Raw genomic sequence first — 22,984 nt, 5'->3', positions numbered from 1 at the left:
AGGGATGCAGGCTTATCCCTCTTGGCACAAAATACCCACAAATAAGCTCCCAGTATAAAAGTCAAAAGAAAGCAGAAGGACTCTCGGTTGTCTCTGTACTGGGAGCAGCTCTCCTGCTACAGCCCCTCATCCCCTGAAAATGTACGCCTGTGCAAAGTTCATCTCCACCCCCTTCTTGGTCTGGAGCACCTCTCAGCTGTTGAGCCGATCCTTGTCTGCAGTGGTGCGAAAACCACCGGAGACACTGACAGATAAGAGCATCCGCAGCTTGGCAGCCCCACATCCCCTGACCTCACTTATTCCTAGCTGCAGCTTCCAAACCAGCGCCATTTCAAGGGACATTGACATAGCAGCCAAGTTCATTGGGGCAGGGGCTGCCACTGTAGGGGTGGCTGGCTCTGGGGCTGGAACTGGGACTGTGTTTGGGAGCCTCATCATTGGTTATGCCAGGAATCCCTCTCTGAAGCAATAGCTCTTCTCCTACACCATTCTGGGCTTTGCCCTCTTGGAGGCCATGGGGCTCTTTTGCCTGATGGTGGCCTTTCTCATCCTCTCTGCCATGTGAAGGAGTCATCTCCACCTCCCATAGGTTCTTTCTCCCATGTCTTGTCTGCTCTGTATGTTCGTTTTCCTACACCTCCCCAGGTAGCCTGGGGAAAATGATTGGCTGGGGTTTGACGGAGGGAAGACAAATAAATACTGTCTCAATAAGAAAAAAAAAAAAGCAGAAAGAAACACTTTACCATAAAAAATTGAACAGTTGCTACATTCTCTCTAGATAATTAACTATGGACCTTCCTATGAAGAGGAAAACTAAACTCAAATACTGTATTCAAGGACACGGAGCCCGTAGAGCCCGAGGTGAAGTTTAAACCTGGGGTCTACAGATGGAGCTTCAGGAGGTCAAAAACCCACTGAAATAGCAAATAAAACTGTGTGTGTACAGTATTACATTAATTGTGTATTCTATTTTCTGTATTTTATGGTGCTCTGGCATCCTGGTTGCTTTGCCTGCTGAGGGACTGCCCCTCCCTGGGCCAGCTAATTCCTAGAGATAGCAAACAACTTGCCTGCAAGCAAGCAAACCAACAGAGTCCATACAGACAACCACTTTCTTTATCAAACTCACACAGCAAACTGCTATTTCCTCTGCCCTAAATCACCCCAGGGCTAGGTATGGACAACCAGGGACAACCTCACAGCCCAGAGCCCGACAAAATTATTCAGGCTATCTAATCCTAAATTTACTCAGCATATCAACTCTGCCTCACCCATTCCTTCTGAAAACCCCAAGAAGGGCTCTAGCTCACGCTTTCCCTGCACCTCCTTCCTGACCGCAATACTTCCCCCACATGGCCCTGCAGAGTATGGTGTGTTCCTTTACTCTGGGAATTTTAGGTAACAGACTATCTTTTTTTTTTTAATGGCAATGTTCTCATTATATGTTGGCTTTATCATACTTGAATAAAACCAAAATCCTGGGTACACTTTAATACAGCTACATGTATACCTTTTAGTCTGAGAGGAGAGTCCAAGCTTTTTAACATACATTCTTACAGAGTTCACCGACCTCTACAGGATTAAAAAATAGTGACTTAAATGTTTCAGGTCACACTGGAGCTCCAGTCAGTGGAAGAGAACATATCACTGATGAAGTCTTTCTAGGGCACAGGTAAAGCCAGGTGGTTGTTCTTCAAGTGCCAAGAGAATGCAGAAATTGCAGAGGGCTTTATTTTCTGTTTTTCTCAGTTCTTTGCAGTGCAGGGGATCATAAGGCAAGGGAGTATAAAGGGAGAAGGTTCATAAATCCCTGAAGTGGTGATGGTAGTAATAAATTAGCATTTCTCTCAAATAATACAAAACTTCTGAAATGCTTAAAAATCCACAGCATTTGGGAGATTAGGGATTGTCTATGTAATGTTCTATAAAACGACTAGCATACTGCCTATCAACAGTATCACTGGCAAAGAGATAAAGCCTTGGCCTTCAACCCCACTAAGGCTGACAAAGATAGAGAGATTTTTTAGACCAAAGTACAGACTCTTGAGACATGCTCAGAATAAAGAACAGTGATCTCAAAACAGAAAGCTTTTTGATGGCTAAGTGAGGACTGAATATTAAACAGATATCTATCACACATAGCACTGTGGAAGAGGTATATAAAATGGCAATAAGATGTCCTTTTTCCTTGCTTGGAGCCTATAATCTATTTGGAGAGAGAAGACAGCCGTTTAGGAGGGGTCAGTGGGCTTGGGGAGGGGAGATTTGGAAAATTTACAGTGGAAATAGGAGCTGGGCTTAAAGGAAAGAGTAATAGGATCTGGAAATTAGGAGAGGAGAAGAAGGGCTCAGGGTAGAAAGAGGCTACTGCTCAAGGCAAGTCAGGATTCAAGGGCTATTATCAGTTCAGTGGAAGCAAAGGCTCATATAAAGAATATAAAACTCAGGCTGAAAAAAGACAACGAATTTGTCATCTGTGCAGCAGGAAATAGAAATCCTTTGAAATTTCTGTGTAAAGGAATTACAAAGTAGATAGCTTTTAAATTTTAATCTTTATCAAAGCACTACATACACATAATTTTAACAGTTAAAGAGTATTACAAGACTAATAAAGTCATATAAGCAGCCTCTTACCCCATCCTCTCCCTGATTTCTGCTCTCTAGAAGCAATTACTTCTCAAATCTTTTAGCTGTTTTTCTTCTGATAATTAACTGTCATATTTCTACTGTCACTAAATTTTCCATTTTGGCTATTATCTACTGGCTTCCTATGATGGGAGATGATTTCTTCCACCCTCTTTCCTCCCCCATCCTTCCAAAATAGCTTTAACACATTTTTAGGTTAAATAACATTAATTATTTACAGTACTAGGACTATATAAATATTCACAGCATGCAGGAATAGTATAGTAAGCTTGTATTTCTTTCACATACAGTTTTGTTTCTTCGGCGGGAGAAAGGCTCTTTCTTGTCACTCACAACTCATCTCTTTCCCTTTCTCTCTTTCTACAATGAGCATGTATTTTTAATTCGTTCACTGTCATTTTAGAGGGGATTTAGGAGAGGGTGGGGATAAACACAGGTGTTCATTCCTTAATGTTTACCAGAAGTCTGATCACATTTTATGAAGTGTACTCTGGTGAAGTATTTCAGAGGTGGGACAACAAGAGGCAGGGCACCACCAGTTAACAGAAACAGGGTTAGAACAGTGAGAGGAGAAAGAAAGGAACAGTGAGAGATTCTATCAGGGATGAACCATCTGAACACAGCAGGAGAACAGAAGATGGCAGAGCTGGAGAGAAGTAAGAATCCATAAAAACTCAGGGTCAAGAAGAATGTTGGTGGCATTAGCAAAAACAGGGAGGGGAAAAACATTATAAAAAAGAAAGTTTGGTTTTTGAAACATTAAACAGAGGATGGCTGGGGGCCATCCAAAGTGAAAAGAATTTATTAAAATGTCTGAGTTACTGGAGTGCCTGGGTAGCTCAGTTGGTTAAGCATCTGCCTTGGGCTCAGGTCATGATCCCAGGATCCTGGGATCCTTTGTCTCGTTGCCCTGTCCCTCCATCCTCAGTGAGGAGCCTGCTTCTCTTTCTGCCCCGCCTTCCCCCCCCTCCCCCGCTCCTGCTCGCTGTCTCTCAAATAGATAAAAATCTTTTAAAAAAATGTCTGAGTTATTTTCTTTAAAGTGACAAGTAGGAAAACTGAAGACGAAAGCAAACAGGAAAGATGGGATGAAGCTGGTGGACAGGAGGAAAGGAAAGCTTTTCAAAGAGAAGTGATCAAAGAACACTGTTTAAGAGAGAGTAGTTCTTAAACAAGTTGAATACAGAGCTACCATTTGAACCAGCAATTCCACTCCCAGGTATATACTCAAGACAACTGATAACATATGTCTGCACAAAAACTTGTACATCAATGTTCATAGCAGCATTATTCATAACAAGTCAAAAAGTGGAAACTATTCAAATGACCATCAACTGATAAATGGGTAAATGTGGCTTATCCATGCAATGGAATATTATTTATCTACAAAAAGAAATGAAGTACTGATACACACTACCACATGGATGAACACAGAATGCTAAGTGAAAGAAGCCATACACAAAAGACCACATACTGTATGATGCCATCTATCTGAAATATTCAGGAGAGGCAAATCCAAAGAGTCAGAAAGTAGCTGCCAGGTACTGGGTGGGGAGAGAAGAATAAGAAGCAACTGCTCATAAGTATGGGGCTTCTATTTGGTGTGATGAAAATACTGTAGAATTACTCAGTGATGATGGTCACACAACTTCGTGAATATACTAAAAACTACTGAAGTGTACACATTGAAAGGGTGAATTTTATATGTGAATTGTATCTCAGTTAATAAAAAAGAGAAGTAAAAATGAATGAGGACTAGGAGAAAGTCACTAATTTAGGAGCTAAATCACTGTGATGGAACAAAAAAGGTAAGAGATCACCATATTCTTATAGATGAAGTTGAGAGATCAGTAGAACCAAAGTAAAGAGGAAATCTTTAAAAACTGTGTCACTCAGCCTAACTATATGTTCAAATATCTCTCCCAAGAATTTGAAGCAGCTCTAAAATCACCTTAGAACGGAAGAGAGAAAGGGCTTTGTGAGCTTTTAGTTAATTTAATAATATCCACTGAGGGATTTCAATGTATAAGAACTTAACTAAAATGCAAATTTTTACAACCTAAATTGCATCAATTAATTAGGGAGCCAAAATTTGATTCCAAACCTTGAATGATCTGTTCACTTGGGAAAAACATGAATCTATACCCCCAGGACACATGATAGTGAGAAGTACATAGCAAGTCCTCAGACATTTGTTGAATGAAAGAATGTTGGCTAAGAAACAGTGCTGCCTTCTGGGAATGGTATGTGAACTGTAAAAGCAATGGGTGGCAAAGGTGAAAAGACTGCAGTAAGCAGTGTATGCTGGTAGTCATAAAAACCAAGAAGGCCCCTGTATCACTCATAAGGAAAAGGAAGATGTAATCAAATGTTAGATTTAGTTGGTTTAGGCTTTGTACTTCTCTACATATAGCTGTAATATATTTTAATTTAAAGTGCCCTAGGTAATAGGTTTGGTTGTATGTTAAACTTTAGCTCCTAACCCCTTCCTCCCCACGATGAAACCATTGTTTTTGTAAAAGGATTTTTTTTTATTACTTTGAATGTCTTAGGAATATAACCCTTGCATTACAGCAAAATAGGTTATGGCAGAAGCACTAGGGACTTGAAATATGAAAAACAAAAAACAAATTAGACTGGAGGGAACTAATAACCTAGCAGGAGAAAGAAAATATGTACACAAATATGAGAAGACAGGAAAAATATTGTAAATACACTGTACATCCTAAGTACAATTTGAAGCTATGTTCCCTTGACAGTAAAATAATTCTAAGAGTAAGACACAGCAACATATATTTCACTTTTTAAAGTTATAATCATCTTGGGCACCTGGGGGGCTCAGTTGGTTAAGTGGCTGCCTTCAGCTCAGATCATGATCCCAGGGTCCTAGAGCCCTGCATTGGGACACCCTGTTCAGCAGGGAGTTTGCTTCTCCCTTTCCCTTTGCCTCTCTTCCTGGCTTGCACTCTCTCTCCTGCCCATTCTCTTAAATAAATAAATAAAAATAAAGTTACAGTCATCTAATACCCATACCTTGCATTCTGTTATAATTGATCACTGTGATTTATGTTTTTCTTCTTCTTTTTTTGAAGATTTTATTTATTTATTTGAGACAGAGAGAGCAAAGGGGGGAGGAAGAGGAGTGGCAGAGGGAGATGCAGAAACAGACACCCCACAGATCAGGGAGCCCAATATGGGGCGTGATCCCAGGACCCTGAGATCATGATCTGAGCCAAAGGGAGATGCTTAACCAACTGACTGAACCATCCAGGCGCCCCTTATGTTCATTTTTCAAAAACATATAGCAAAATACTTTTACATTAATCAAGTAAATAAGTTAAGACCTACACTATCTTCTGAGGAAAACTTCGTTAATTGCTACCATTTTCTGAATGCTTATTATGTGCCAAGGGTTACAATAAATTCTCATTCAAGAAAAGAGTCTCATTAAATCTTTATAATTACCTTAAAGGAAGTTTGGTTATTCATTAGACAAATATTTATTGAGTGCCTACTTCCTGCCAGACAATAAACGAAGCAGACAAAAATTCCTGCCTTCATGGAAATTACATTCTGGGAGGAGTAGGGAAGAGGAGGAGAAACATAACAGTAATGAGTTCACCACAGAGCATGTGAAATTATGTCAAGTACCATAGAGAACTACACAACAGGGAAAAGCAATGGCAAATGCAAGGAGTGTTGAGTTGGCAAGTTAAATAAACAGGGTAGTTACTGAAAGGTGTTACTGAATCCTTCCCTATTCTACAGATGAGGAAAACTAAGCTCTGATAAGTTCAACAACTTTCTCATGGTCACCCAGTTAGTTAAGAGGTGAAAGGAAATCTGAATTCAGCTGCCCTTATTATTAAGCTATATGGCCTCTCCCCAAGCTAGTAATAAATTCAGTTATAAAAGTTTACTTTATCAGCTATTTCCTTAAGATTATGTTGGCATTTTTAATCTCTCAAAGGGGTTAAGGAATAACTTTTTATTTCAATATTTGAGGTTTCATTTCACAACCATATTAACTTTTACAAAGGAGTGGCAAATAGCCTAAAGATCTTTGATGTTAAATTCTTAGAAAAGAGGTCAAAATAATAATTAGCCAGGCAGTCAGGACATGTCACGAACTACATTCAGCCTGAGAAGATGATGTGCAAACCGCGGACAGGCCCAACCTCCCTCCTTACAGCAGCTGCCACCATCTCTGTTGTGCTCCGAAAGTATTTATGTCCCAAGGACCCCTAGCACAAGCCAAATGTTCTTTAGCAACAACTTTTATTAAGCCGAGATGGATCCTTTTCAGCCACCTGAGCCTGCCTCTTAGCACTGAGGTGTTCCTGTCACCAAAACATCCAAAGTTGGCAGTCCCAGTGTATTTTATGTAGTTTAGGTATTGCAAATAATCTGGGTGCTAAGGCATAGATCTACTTTTATTCCTCTTGACTTCAAATAATATCTTTTCCAAAGGAAGTTAGAGTGCTTTGCCATTTTTTCCTACTTAATCCCTGGAAGGAACATGGAGGTAAGCACCACATCCTCTCCTGTCAAGTGGACAGGGACTAAATGACTCACTTAAATTATATAGCAAAGAAGCCAGAATGACAATGGCAGCCAGGCTGCCAACTTCTAGTTCAGCTTCCAACACGCAAGATCAGTAGTTCCCAAGTCTTTTTGTGTTCACAACACACACCTGGTACTACAGTTTGGGGCAGAAATTAAAAGACTCAAAACAACACTCAAATCAGCAATAATAAAAACACAGTAATAATAAGACAATGTTTTATGGTGCTTATCTAGTGGACTTCGGTACTGCATCAATGAGCAGGCTATTGTCCCAGGCCCAGATTGTTCACTCACCCACTCACCAGACTAACTTTTCACATGCTCTGGGAAACACCAGCCTCTTACCTCTCACTCCTACCAACTTGTATCCTACCCTACAATACTCATGTGACTTCCTCACAGTCCCTAATCAACAATTTAAAAAAATTTTAGGGGATACCTGGGTGGCTCAGGGGTTTAGTGCCTGCCTTTGGCCCAGGGCATGATCCTGGAGTCCCGGGATTGAGTCCCACATCGGGCTCCCTGCATGGAGCCTGCTTCTCCCTCTGCCTGTGTCTCTGCTTCTCTCTCTGTGTGTCTCTCATGAATAAGTAAATAAAAATCTTTTTTAAAAATTAAAAAAAATTTTTTAGCAAATGTGCGTGCATTTTATACACTGATCTAAACTTGGTGGCCTGCCAGTGTGCTAGGCTATGCAACAAAAGTCAGCCTGCCTTCAGGAAAACTTCCTCAACTAAGAAGTCAACTCAAATTAAGTGGCTAATTAAAACTTTAATGTAACATCACAGGGAAGCAAGCAATTGACGAACAGTGCCAAAGGCACTCTCAGTAAGGACTATTTCCTCCTGTATCACATCAGAATGACAGCTTCTATGATAGCCAGAAAGAGACAACCGACTTGATCTAAGGAAGCCAGAGCTGGAAAGACACTATGCCTCTCAAAAAAAAGGAAAAAAAAAAAAAAAAAAAAAAAAAAAAAAACTTGTTGAGGAAAAGGAGACTAATGAAGTCTGGTTTGATGATAAGAACTTCAGATATGGTGAAGAGACATAAGGAAAACTAGAGAAGTGATAGCTTTCATTTTTGCAATACATTTCTTTGATAGGATAAATATTCTATTGACATCTTTTGAGTAAAGCTTTGTAACAGAACAAAGTTAATTATTTTCCTGTTACTTGTGGGGAAAACTGTGACAGTGATGGACATGGTCTCTAGAGCAGAAAGATGAGAAGAAAGCAAAAGTCAAGAAAGTCAGACGAGAAGCAATAAAGTATATAGTTGAGAAATAGAAATTTTAAAGCTCAACTTGAGATGTTCCACAGACCTATAATATAAGGAGAGGACTGCGCTATGTTCTCACAGAATCAACCTGAGTGCTTGGACAAGAGGAGAGGAGAAAATGAGCGGGGGTGGACTGAATATATTGTTAAATGAAAAAAAAAGTCTTATCAACAGCATAAATAAAATAAATAAATAATAAAGTACATTAGATCCTTCTGAGAGTGGAATAGTAGTAACCCAATTAACTATAAATCCTAGTCAACCAAAAACAAAAACAAAAACAAAAATCCTAGTCAACCTAGATGGCAGGCAGCCTCCAGGGTTCAATACTAGGTATGATCTGGAATACAAAAGATTAATCATGATTAAAAGAATTCAAATCTTTGGTTTCTCAAAAGCAAGCAGTATAGGTAACTCCTTGAGATTTCCTAGTGTTCAACATTTAAGAAGATCAAAGTCAAAGGAGACCAAAAGTGAAAGAATCAAGAGTTCTAGGACCTTCAACCAGGTCCTATTTTGAAGAAGGAGCAAAGAAGCATGCATTTCTTTGTAAGGTAGTCTGAACCTTAATCTCACCTGTATTCATTTATAATATTGAGTTTATTAATCACACAAAAAAGCTCCCCCATCCTCGCACTGCAAACTGTCCAATGAAGGAAAGACAAGATATAAGAGGAGATATAAGAGGAGCTCTGAGGATAATTCAATTTGCCACAATGAAAAGGCCTATGGATTCATTTTTCACATTTTCCTTCAGAGACAAGGCCCTTAGGCCATTCCCAGTTTGATACTTTGTTTCCCCTTATACTCCCCCCACACAAAAATTATGAGTCATGTAAAGTTGTAAAATGTAAAACAGTCAAATTGTGACCAACATTGCTTAGCTTAGGGAAATTAAGAATCCCATAATTTCTTACCAGTCACTTTTCACTTTTACACTAAGGTCCCAGATGAAGAAGGTGGAATGGCAGGCTATGACATTTGAAATAAGGAGGGCAAAGAAAGCAGGCATCTTTTTTTTTTTTTTAAAGCAAGCTCTGTCTGTGCCCAATGTGGGATTTGAACCCACAACCCCAAGATCAAAAGTCACATGCTCTACTGACTAAGCCAGACAGGCACTCCAAAAGCAGACATCTTTAAATAAAAAACACCCCCCCCCCCGGAAACCAGGACTAAGTTATTTTTTTCAGAATTTCTAAACTCTAACAGCGTTTCTTTAAATGTCAGAAAAGAACACAGTCTCTCTCTCCAGAAGTTGCATTAGCCTTTTTGAAAAAAGCCCCTCTCCCACTTGGGAGAGACACTAATAACATAAAGGAAAAGGTAGATAACTCTATTTGTGCTTAAAAACAAAGACTAATAAATCTATGATAACTAAACTTAAAACACAGAGTATCTGGAAATAATAGTAGAAAAGGACAAAAAGTATACATGAAGTCTGAGGCAAATGAACATACAGTCGGCCTTTCTTTCACCACTACAATCTCCAAATTCTATGGCCAATTCCTGTTACTTGTACCAAATGGCAGCCTGAGAAAATCTATAAATGAGTCTTAGGAACCACAGGTAGGGTGGGGACAGGTGTAGTCTGGAAGCTGCCAGTAGAGCAAGCTCACTGTTTTCATTTAGATGGCATATTTTTAGGGATGGCATGGGTTGGATAATAGTGGTAGAAAGGTAATCCAAAGATTTCCAAGCTAACCCGTGGTGCTGGCTGCTTCTATCCCCCTAAGACCTTAAAATTCTTGAGGTAAGACAAAGATTAGAATAGCTGGAAAATTCTTTAGAGCAGGTATTCCTAAGCTATCCCTGTAGTCTCTTCAACTAGAACATGAGGGTGGAGAAACTGGGCACTTGAAAAAACTTATTTCAGCTTTGCACTGATATTTTCAGTTTTAATTCGTTTACCTAATAAGCAATAGAACATTTCAACACTTTTCCCCTGTCACATCACTTCAGCAGAATCAATAAAAATAGACCAAGAAACACTCTGTGGCTTTATAAACTCTCAGTTACCACCTCTTATGTTAGTTGCATTCATTTTACCTTAAAGAAAATGGAGTTCAAATTCTGTGACCCATGAGAGATAAACGTAAAGGTAAGAGAGGAAGGGGACCCAAAGAGCAAAGCAGAAGCCAAGGACACTGGCTGTCTTATCACCACATACTCAAGCCTCTTATCAGACAGTAAGAGATAAGCTCTTTAAACAGTCTGTACATTTCCATTCCTAGTGTTCTTCTTTTCCAAGGAACACCACTGCTCCACCTCCTTTTGGGAATGGAATCTGCATTTTCCCCAGCCCAGGCTCAGCTGAACACATCACTTCTCTCCACTTTCTAGTAACAAACATGGTCACACATGTACATTTCAAGTTGCAGTAGCAGCTCCCTTTCTGCCTCATGGTCCTTTCTTGAATCTTGGCTAAGCTTTAAGGCAAGGCAAAGAGATGTTTAATAAGCATACCGGGTACCCTGTTGAGCTGGATGATGAACTTCTCATCAAAGCTAGCTAAAATTCCCAGTGGTAAGTATATACCTCTCTTGTACATAAGCTATCCTATTTTTACAAAATTGCCCAACACAAAATCCAGGGCTCACCTGCAGCAGAGTCTGCATCCTACCAGTCATTGAGATGGCTCTGAAAGAACATCAAGGAAGTTCTAAAAGAATCATGGATAAATATGAAATTTGCCTCTATGTGCCTGAGGTCCAATCTATGGATTCACATTTGGAGCCCATAACACAGTTTTTTTTTTTTTTTCCATAACACAGTTTTATTTTGTTTACCAATCTCATCAATAAAGTCAAAAACTAAATCCTATGCCTGAGAAGAACTATTCTAGTTTCTCCCAACTGTTGGTATAAAATAGTACAACATATCACAGTGACTGGGCACACAAAGATCCCTTGTCTTAGTTTTCAGGAACTTTTCTTCCAAGTTGCTTCTGTTAAAGGATTATAAACGATGCCACAGGTACAGGTTCACTGACAGCCAATTTAGTAAGTGCTCATACTGTTAATCCTGCCAGTCTTACTCCTACACAGAAATACATGTGGCCCCAAGGGGCCCAACCACCCACAGAGCTCTTCTGCACATCTTTTCACCCTCTAGCACACAAAAATAGAGGGCTACATCCCAGAAAACAGAGAAAGAGAAAAAGTAGGTTTTTTTGAAACATTATGTCTAGAAAACCAGGATCTAGCATTGTATTTTTTTTTTAAGATTTTATTTATTTATTCATGAGACAGTGAGGGGGGGGGGGCAGAGGGAGAAGCAGGCTCCATGCAAGAAGCCCAACGTGGGGCTCGATCCTGGGTCTCCAGGATCATGCCCTGGGCCGAAGGTGACGCTAAACTGCTGAGCCACCTGGGCTGCCCTAGCATTCTATTTGGATGTAATTTCTAAATTCATGTCTCTGAATAATACAAATAATGATCTAAGCCAAGATGTTTCTTTAAAATTCCAAATCGATACACCTCTATCCCTTGGTATGCTGAAACTTTCAAGTATATGTAAGGACACTTAAAAAAAAAAAAGCAATTTGTTTAGAGTGAGCTGCCAGGCTACCACAGATCTCAAAAATCTGCTTAGTTGTGCTACAATGTTACAGTAATTGCCCTTAATGAGTTAATCCTCCCTGTATTCATGCCCTTGGAGAGTGACCTCTCTGACTCCAGGCTTGGTGACCGGACTTGCTTTTAGCTCATGGAACAACAGAAGTGACATAACTGGAGACTTGAAATGTGCTTGTACATTGAGGCCTGACCTCTCTTACTTCTCTTTGGAATCCCGAGACTCTACGTGAAGAAGCATTAGTTAACTTACCCACGAATAGAACAGAGATAAATCATCCCAGCTGAGGCTAACCAGCCTGCCAACTGCCAGACAATGTCCACAAAGCCATCTGTATATTAGTTTTCTATGGCTACCATTAGAAATTACCACAAACTTAATGGCTTAACATAAATTTACTAGCTTTCAGTTCTGCAGGCCAGAAATCCAATACAGGTCTCATGGGGCTAAAACCAAGGTGTTGGCAGAGTTCTGTTCCTTTCTGGAAGCTCTACAGGATAATCTATTTCCTTGCCCATTTGAGTTGCTGGCAGAATTCAGTTCCTTGCAATTGCAGGACTGAAGTCCTCATTTCCTTGTTGATGGGCAGCTGAAGGCCATTCCCATCTTCTATTATTGTATATCTCTGACTATCCTTCCTCTTCTGCTTTTAAGGGTTCATGTGATTAGAATGGGTCCATACAGATAATTCCTCCCCTACCTCAGAATCTGTAACTTTAATCAGATCTGCACAGTTCCTTTTGTCACAGAAAGTAACACGTTCACAGGCTCTAGGAACTGGGATTTGGAGATCTTTGGCAAGTCATTATTCTATATATCAAGACCATATACCTCCAGCCAAGCCATCAACTGACCACAAACAGCAGCCAAGTTGGCCCAGATCAGAAAAACTGCACACTAAACCCACAGAATTTTGAGAAAAATAATATGCTGGTTTAAGCCAAAAAAAATCTTAGGGTGGTTTGTGAGGCAGGAAGAGCTAACTGATGCAAGCCTACACCACTTCCTAAATTTTTTAAAGATTTAAAGTAATCTCTACAGCCAATGTGGGGCTCGAACTCACAAGCCCTGAGATCAAGAGTCGCAGGCTCACCTGACTTAGCAAGCCAGACGCCCCAACACTACACCACTTCTGAAGGGTCTGTGCAACCCACAGTCCATTAACATCCATCTTTCCCACTTCTCTGCTCTATTTCAACAAGCATGCCTAAGAGGCCACCGGCCATTTTCTGCTCTCTGAATCATAACACAAAACAATTAAATTACTGGTGTTTTTTCTTTCAGGACAGATCTAGAGATTACTGCTGAAATTTAACAAAAGTCAGTCTTATTATCTCAATAGAACAACAGAGCAGCTTTCCAATCCATGACTAGAAGCCACATATACGAAAAACATATATGCTAGAAGTCTTAGAGAAAGATTTGAAGGAGGGACCATCTTTTGACAGAGCAAAAGCTACTGATGGAAGAGGGAAATTTCACTGTTACCCAACCATCTCTCCTTTGCATAAAGGCCAATGGGAGCTTTGGGGCACGGCCTCTAAACTGGGGTCTCCAACCCTAGCAGCAAGCACATTTTCTCAAATGGGCTCTCCCTCAAATCTGCTGATACTGTAAGGTCTGCAAAACTTAAGTAGAAGGAAAATGCAATAGCAAGTTAATGTCCTTTTGGCTCTTTTGGCTGACTTCCCTGTGCCTGGGTCTTGCCTATTAATTGAATGCTATTCGGATTTCATCTCAAAAACAAATGAGGATGGAGACCAGAGGCCTGCCTTCCCCAGACTGATAAGAGCAGCACAGTGCAATTATACCCGAACAGCTTTGTTTTGGAATGTAATCACCGCCCCAGCCTTCTTCCCAATGGGATGGCAACAGTGTAATTACCTCTTCAGGATTCATTGTTTGGGAATGCAATTCTACAGGGCCCCCTTTCTAGGGGAAAGGAGCTGCAACAAGAATATAACAGAATTCGGAGCCCCCTACCCAGCAGCAGTCTTGGGAGCCAAACAAATTATTTTTGTTCTCTTTAAGTGAGGCTAGAGTGTAAATTTCAGTCTGTTTTTCTACCAACAGGGAGTCAGCCACATCCCATGATGGTTCTGTTTGAAAAGTCCCCATCTAAAGCCAGACTGCTTGCATTCTAATTCTCACTTTGTCAAGTACTAGCTGTGGTCTTGGGCAAATTACTTAATCCCTCTATGCCTCAGTTTCCTCATCTGCAAAAATGAGTAGTAACAAGGTATCACTAGAATGCTGTGAAGATTAAGTGAATATATGAGAAGTGCTTAGAACAGTACTTGGCCTATAGTAATTGCCCTTGGTTTTTCTGGCTTGTTTTGTTTTTAAACCACATTTGAAGCACCATATTCCACAACCATTACATTTTGCAAATGTGATCAATATTAGCTCATGGTCAAATCTAAGCTTGACTTACCATGTTCTTTCTTTTCACCACTCCTTTTGCCAGTTCAGCGCGCAGGGTAATGTTAGATAATTTTAAGTGCTGCTACAGAACCAGCACAGACTCTGACATGTTTGCCCAGGTAAAACTTTAATAGGCAGGAGTGACTGTGGTATTTCCATGTCATTCCTTTCATTTATGTTACCAGTCCAAGGGATATTATAATAAAAAAACTAGTGGAATCTTGCTGTTGAAAAAACTAGTAAGTTTTTTTTACCAAAAGCAGCCACTGGCAATATGGCAGATTCTCACGAAAATTTACCTTTCTAGCCAGATTTATGAAAATAAATGATATATCTTCCTCACATGCGTAAAGAACACCTCACCTACCTGAACAATACCCTTGTTCTTACTGGGAACTTTGATCTTTTACCTTCTGTTCACCTTTCCTTCTGTTCCTTTGTAGCCTAGTTAAATTTTCTGCTTATGAAGAAATACTCCTGATATGTGCTTCACCAGCCATAAGCCTCAAGAGTAAAAATCAGGACTATATTCTTTAGGAATTCCAGGCAGGCATTCCCAAAGAATATTGTTCCACTGCTAAAGACAAGAGGAATGAAGCTGGGCCCCTCTGCATGGTGCATACAGCTGCAGTGAACTGGGCTTAGGACAAACCAAGGGACTGATTTCAGTCACCCTGTAATAATGAAAAGCTGTGGTTACAGGATAACTATTTGGCTCTGGGGTAAAAACTCCAAAAGAAACACTTCCAGGGAGTCTCTACACTCCAAAAGGTCCCTGGTCACCCACCTACAAGTGCCTCTTTCCACATCATGGCTTATACCAAGATATCCATGCTTGCTTTTGGCTTCCAGTTGAGTGGCACAAGGACCCTGGGGAAGAGTTGGCCTTGCAGATCAGCAGTTGTTAAAGTAAGGAAATTAACACCCACAGGTTGGCTCTACTTTGGTAAAGAGGGTGAGAGGTGCTGTCTGCCAGCTTCCATGGCATTTCCAGCCAGTTTGGAATAAATGAGGCTGCTTGAGTTCATAAAAAGAGAAAGAAAAAGAAAAGCATATGTGAGCTCAAAGTTTTAACAAGAAGGAGGTGGAAGGTTAGCATGGTTTATTAGCTTCCAGTATTTATCCTGATCATGTGGGTAAAACTGATGGAGTAGATGGGCCAGCAAAAGGATTGTTCCAAGTCTTTTTTGGTGTTGTAGAACTCTAATCTTCAATAAAATAGAGACTGTCTGTCTACTGCTTCTGTTTTTCTACCATATTTTCTAGAAAATATGGGCTCTCACCTTACATTTAGCTTTTTCTTTTTTTTTTTTTTTTTAAGATTTTATTTATTTATTCATAGAGACAGAGAGAGAGGCAGAGGGAGAAGCAAGCACCATACAGAGAGCCTGACGTGGACTCGATCCAGGGTCTCCAGGATCACGCCCTGGGCTGCAGGCGGTGCTAAACCGCTGCGCCACCGGGGCTGCCCACATGTAGCTTTTTCTTTCTTTACATCTCCTCTTTAGATTTCTATCTATTTCTATATATATTTTTAAAGATTTTATTTACTTATTCATGAGAGACCACCAGAGAGAGGCAGAGACATAGCCAGAGGGAGAGGCAGGCTGGGGAGACTGATCGGGACACCATCCCAAGGACCCTGAGATCATAACCTGAGCCAAAGGGAGATGCTCAACCACTGAGCTACCCAGACGTCCCTAGATTTCTATACTGTATCATTTGTTTTGAGGGGTTGCAAACCAGTCATAACCTAATAAGACAGAAGTAAAAGTTCTGACATTACAAAGTACATAAGATTAGAGGCCACCTTCAGTTAACACCGTCATAATAACTATTATTTCTAAGAACTTAATAAACTTTGAGATCACTCTATGTCTAGGGAAGCCCCAGAATACAGAGAATTTAAATTTAAAGAATTTAAATACAGAGAATTTAAAGTTCAAGTAAACAATGTGGTCTCAATCCAGATATGCTGACATTAACATTTCTCTTTTTGGAAGAAGGAAGAGGAATAGGTGGAAACTTGGTTAAGAAGTTGGGGAAGGGGGATGCCGGGGTGGCTCAGTGGTTGAGCGTTTGCCTTTAGCTCAGGGTGTGATCCTGGAGTCCTGGGATCAAGTCCCACATTGGGCTCCCTGCATGGAGCCTGCTTCTCCCTCTGCCCGTGTCTCTGCCTCTCTCTTTCTGTATCTCTCATGAATAAATAAATAAAATCTTTAAAAAGAAAAAAAGAAGTTGGGAAAGAGGTTATAGGTCAATGCCTCCTACTTTCTGCTACACAAATACTTTAAGGTACTGAACTCCCACAGCCAGCTTTCTGTTTATACTTCCAGTCTGGTGTTTAGCATGATACCAATTTAGTAGGTGGTAAGCTTTGGAGGGCAGAGATCATGTCTTTTCACCTGGATACCTAATACTGTACCATATAAACAATAGAAGTTCAATAAATGCTCATTGAATCAAAATAGCTGATATGCCAGCTGAGTACTCTGTATGTAATTAAGAATTCATTCTTCCCCATTATTAACAGCTCCAGATGAAGAAGAGTTATAGAGCAGGGCCTCAGCAGCACTGATGATCTTGGGTTCCTGGTATTACCACCTCATCTCTTCCCATGCCTCTGGCTCTGCATCTGTTCCTAGCTCAGTGAGCTCTTAAATTTTAAGTATATCATGATCATCTAGACTCTTTTAAAACACAAATTCCTGGAGCCTACAACCAGAGTTTCTGATTCAGTGGTCTGGGGTAGGGCCCAAGAATTTACATTTATTACACTTTCCAAGGTAATGATGCTACTGGCCCAGAAACTATATTTTGAGAATTCAATGTTGCCAAGGTTACACAAAACCAAACACCTGGTCTGCTGAGTAGATATGCATTTTATCAACACAAGTCCTGATGGAGGACAGAAAATAGTTCGTCACATGCCAACTTTGTGATTCCTTTACTCTTCCCCACTTGAGGGACATGACTACAAGCAACAGACGACACATTAGACCATCAAATTATCAACACAAGGACTCTCGGTTACCATCTGTTGGTGCTACAGAACAAAAGGTCCACAGTATTTTCAATTCACTGACCACAGCAAAAAGGGAAAAAGTCCTGCTTGGGACCCAGGAAGAGCACCATTTGGGAAGAACACAGAAGAGCAGTGAGAGATCAGTAAGGTTATAATCAATGAGAAGATTGTCATAGCTCTAACTCATACTGGTCTCCAAAATTTATTTATTTATTTATTTTTTTTGGTCTCCAAAATTTATAATGAAAATCATAATAATGATTATAGCAATATCTACTGAATACTTGTGTTAAAAAATACTATTCTAAGTGTTTCATTCATTTAATTTCACTCAACTCATTTAATCCTTAAAACAATCCTATAAGCTAGGACCTGTTTTTTTTTTTAAGATTTTATTTATTTATCCATGAGAGAAACAAAAAGAGAGGCAGAGACACCGGCAGAGGGAGAAGCAGGCTCCATGCAGGGAGCCTGACACCGGACTCAATCCCCGTACTCCAGGGCCAAAGGCAGGCACTAAACCGCTGAGCCACGCAGGGATCCCCACCAGAACCTATTCTTATGCCCATTTTACAGATGAAGAAATTGAGGCTCCCAAAAGGTAAAATAACTAAGATCACACTGTTAGGAAGTAGCAGAATGAATATTTGGACCTAGATAGTCCTGGAGCCCAAACTCAAACATTTTGCTATACTGCCTCCCAAGCAGACTATATACTATAAGTGGCAGCTATCCTTTCCAAACTCCCACTTACTCATCCTCACAGACCCATTAAAAAAAAAACAAAAGCAAAAAAAAAAAAAAAAAAAAAAAAGAGTTTCTTCAAACTGTACCAAAAGACACAAATCCTTAGACCACATCGTGTTTGAGCTACATTCTCCTTAGCTACTCTATCAGGATTGTCAGTTAAAGTCCCAGGGGAATTATTAAACTTTTAGTAGCAGGGCCAAAACAAAATAGAAAATCAGGCCACTCCCTGGCTAGACTGTCAACTCCCTAGGGGCAGAACCACTTAATTCTTTCATAAGACCCAAAGTGCTCTGGAAAATGCTAAGCATTTAAAAAAGTGCTACATACACTTCAAAATGACAGTACAGAAAGGGCACAGGTGGGGAAGCATCAGTGGGGAAAGATCAAGAGGAAATTTCCTGGGGGAGAGATGGAGGCACAGAAGAACTTAATCACATAATATAAAAGGGACAGAAAAGTTTATTGACAAAGCCTAGTATTTTCCCGTAGGAAAGCTTGAAAGAGCACAAGCAATTCAGCTTAGAAACTAAAACCCCAGTTCTCAATAAGAACACTTCTCACTAGTAGTGTAAGGAGATGCAGTAAAAGACTAGGGTAGAGAGGACTCCAATGCTCCAGTGACTGGTAGACACCAAGTAAGTAAAAGTTCTGGGTGCTGTAAGGCATTTGGGAAGGCTGGGTTCTCTGGAAGGAGTGTTGAATTTACTTCAGTTTCCCAGGCAACCAAGCCAGCCCCTTATCGCCTTCACTTTCATCACTGGAGCAGAATGAAAGGTAATTGGGTTAATTATTAAAGGAACACTAGCTAGTACTGCTACTACTAATTGTCCATTTATCTGAGGTTTATAAACAGCCATCTTAATTGATGTTGAGTTGGAATGTGTCACTCACTTTATTTGCCTGGCTACTAGGTACCAGACACAGAGATAAAGGGTCCAGCCACGGAGATCAAGGGTCCAGCGATGGAGATAAAGGGTCTAGCTATGGAGATAAAGGGTCCAACACCAGAAGTATTATTCATTTATGTTCATACTCATTTAAGTATACCATGATGGCCCTCAACTGTACTCGCTACTGTTCATCTCTCCCAGATTTGCCAATTCAAGCAAAGGTCTAGTATATTAGGTAATTTGTTGTATCAGAGAGCTACAATATCAAGTTGAAAAATCAGGCTAATTCCTAAAAGTCAGCAAGCCTAGGGCCCCAGATGCCCATTTACATGGCCAAGCTAGACCAGGCAGGCCTCCTAAAAGTAATTCTCTAAGGTACCAGGGAAATGGGGAACATCTAAGAGATACAAAAGACAACCAAATATAAAGTTGACAAGGAAAAGAAAAGTCAAGTCTTACAAAAGAGGTAGCTCTGTCTTATCCACAACAAGCAATAAACAGAAGGATGCTTAGGACATGAGATTATATAAAACAATTATTCTAACACTGCATTGTTGGGTTTGTAATATATATAGATGTAATATACATGACAATAATAGCACAGAGGAAAGAGAAGGGAATAAAGTCACAATGCAGCAAAGTTTCTGTATCTTACCAAAATTAGGTTTGTATAAGTCTGAGGTAGCTCAGACTTTAAAAATCAATAAAGATATTAAAATGGTACATTAGAAAATATCCACTTACTATAAAAGAAGTCAGCAAAGGAGAAACAGGAACAAAAAAGACATTAGAAATACAGAATAGAAATAGCAAAATGGCACACAAAAATCCAACTATAACAACAACATTAGAGGTGAATAAATAATCCAATCAGAGATTGTCAGAGTGGATAAAAACAAAAATCAGCAACACAGATATGAACTGAACAGGTCAACTTAGATGTGGATTTTTTTTTAATAAATACAATACAGTACTATAAATGTATTTTCTCTTATGATTTTCTAAATACCATTTTCTTTTCTCTGGCTTATAAGAATACAGCATATAACACAATATGCAAAATAATGTGCTCATCGACTATGTTATTGGTAACACTTCTGGTCAACAGTAGGGTATTAGTAGCTATGTTTTTGGGTCGTCAAAAGTTATACATAGATTTTCAACTACATGGGGGTCAGATTCAAAGAAATAAATAGTTTGAAGTTTAAAAAGATGGAAAAATATATATCACACAATCAACAACCATTAAAGAGCTGGAGTAGCTATATTAATATAAGAAAAAATAGATTTAAAGACAATATTGTGGGATCCCTGGGTGGCGCAGCGGTTTGGCGCCTGCCTTTGGCCCAGGGCGCGATCCTGGAGACCCGGGATCGAATCCCACGTCAGGCTCCCGGTGCATGGAGCCTGCTTCTCCCTCTGCCTGTGTCTCTGCCTCTCTCTCTCTCTCTCTCTCTCTGTGTGACTATCATAAATAAATAAAAAAATAAAAAAAAAAAAAGACAATATTGCTAGAGACAGAGGAACATTTTATAATGATAAAAGAATAATTAATCAGGAAAGCATAACAATTATAAAAATATATGTACCTAATAACAAGGTCTCAAAATATATAAGGCAAAACCTAACAAAACTAAAAGAAGAAATACACAATTAATCAATAATAACTGGAAGTTTCAATACCTTGCTCTTACCAAAGGATGGGACAACTAGACCAAAAATCAGCAAGGATATATAAAACTTGAACAAGAGTATTAACCAAGCAGATCTCCCCAATACCACACTCCATGCAACAACAGAATATACATCTTCTCAAGCACACAGGTAATATTTACTAGGACAGACCATGTGCTAAGCCATAAAACAAGTTTCCATAAATTTAAGATATTTAAATCACACACCACAGTGATATTAAATAAGAAATCAACAGAAGGAAATTTGGGAAATTCACAAATACATGGGGAACCCTGGGTGGTGCAGCGGTTTAGCGCCTGCCTTTGGCCCAGGGTGCGATCCTGGAGACCCGGGATCGAATCCCACGTTGGGCTCCCGGTGCATGGAGCCTGCTTCTCCCTCTGCCTATGTCTCTGCCTCTCTCTCTCTCTGTGTGTGACTATCATAAATAAATAAAAAATTTTTTAAAAATTTAAAAAAATTCACAAATACGTGAAAATTTAAGAATATCCTCCTAAATGTCTAGTGGGTCAAAGAAATCATAAGAGAAAAATTAGGATGACTGGGCACAAAGCCATCTATAGCTCAGGACACTTGACCAGGCCCCAATGACCTGTGTCAAGGAGGAAGAAAATCCTAACACTCCCCATTGATTTTAATCAAAACACTAAATTAAGTACATCAGGCCCACATCTGTTGGGAACAGATGCTCATTAGGATGAAAGTCAAAAGGATTAGGCAGGACATCTAATACTCTATTTTACAGGTCTCTATCTTACCCAGGTCTCCTTCCCTCAGAAGTTTTTTGTTCTTCCAGTAATTACTAGGAAGATGTCAAATGCCAGGACTTCTCATTTTACTTGTATGAGGCCTCAAACATGCAGAAAAATATTTTAAGCTTATGAACCTTTTGGCAGATACCCCCTACTTGAACTCTGGCAAAACATGGCACAGAAGATGATTATGAGTCAGGCAGACAAACCTAGTTTAAAGTTCTAGGTCTGCCTCTCACTGTGTTATATTGGGCAAGTGACCTGACTTCTCTGAATGTCAGTTTTCTTCCCCGTAGAACAGAAACGCACCATCTACTCCACAAAGTTGCTATAATGATTATAGGAGGTAATATATGGGAAAGCACTTAGGACAGCATGTGGCTCATAGTAGGCAGTCATTAACTTTATGTCTTTTATTATCAGTGGCTGTTACTGCACAGAGCCAGAGCTGTCTACCAAAAAGTCAGCAGAGGGAGCTCCCCAGACTTCTGTGTGCTTCCCAAAAAATACACCTGGTAGAGTTGCAATAGCTTTAAATTTACTTATACCTTTTTAAGTATAGGTTTAGAATTTGTGTTGCTAAAGAAGGGGCATGATGTGCATTGATGGGTGACTAGAGGCCATCAGGAACCTAAAGAATTGTGCGGAAGGCACCAGATAAAGAAAGAGAGATGAAAATTAATAATCAAAACACTTCCTTGTAGTAGCTTCTGCTTTCTATTATCACTCTAAGGCTCATGTGGGAGGAAGTGGGCAGAATGGATCATTTTTGTTGATGACTCTAAATGGCTTTGGCTATGGTTCACTGGAGACTCATTTGCCACCATAGTACTGGTCAGGCTTCCTATAACTGCAGGTGTGTGTATGCTTCATACCTGCAAAAAAGGCATTCACCTTTCAAAGGGTTTGGCTTTATGTTTGAAGCTAAGAACCAAACAGCAAGATTGAGGTATGGTCAACCATGTAAACTTTGAGCTAAGCTATAGAGGTTAGGAATCATGCCTCTTATTCATTTTGGTAGCCTAGAACAGCACCTGGTACATAGCTACAGAACAAATACCTGTTGAATATAATTGTTTTGAGACCATCACAACCTCATTCCAATCATACAAGTGAAATTGCCTTTCCAGGAAAACTGGGTGCTTACTGCTAACAGGCCAATTTGTCCTTCACTCCAAAAGCCGTTATTACAGGAGCTCTATTACATGATTGCAGTAAGTTTAATAAAAAGCAAAAATCTGTGTCAGTGAAGGCTAGACGGCTCAGAGAAAGGGCTACTACATAATGATTTTCTTCAGCACACAGCACTGGGTCATAAAAGGCTATGTCTAGAAACCACTCAAAACAGAGGAATTAAGTAAGAAAAACCCTGAAAATCAAAC

The 22,984-nt window shown here is 39.9% G+C and overlaps 1 protein-coding gene, 1 non-coding gene and 1 pseudogene across 10 annotated transcripts in view; 1 reads left to right on the top strand and 2 right to left on the bottom strand.

The window, feature by feature from the left end:
- Positions 1-22,984, bottom strand: part of AMBRA1 (autophagy and beclin 1 regulator 1) — a 172,924-nt gene that overhangs the window by 64,449 nt on the left and 85,491 nt on the right. The gene's annotated exons all lie outside the window — the stretch shown is intronic.
- LOC121501661 lies at positions 114-1,343 on the top strand (annotated as a pseudogene).
- Positions 9,538-9,610, bottom strand: TRNAK-UUU. Its single transcript has one exon. It is a non-coding gene; the product is annotated as a tRNA-Lys (tRNA).

Source organism: Vulpes lagopus, chromosome 11 (assembly GCF_018345385.1).
Source record: "Vulpes lagopus strain Blue_001 chromosome 11, ASM1834538v1, whole genome shotgun sequence".
NCBI lineage: Eukaryota > Metazoa > Chordata > Mammalia > Carnivora > Canidae > Vulpes > Vulpes lagopus.
This window is presented reverse-complemented; position numbering and strand designations above follow the sequence as displayed.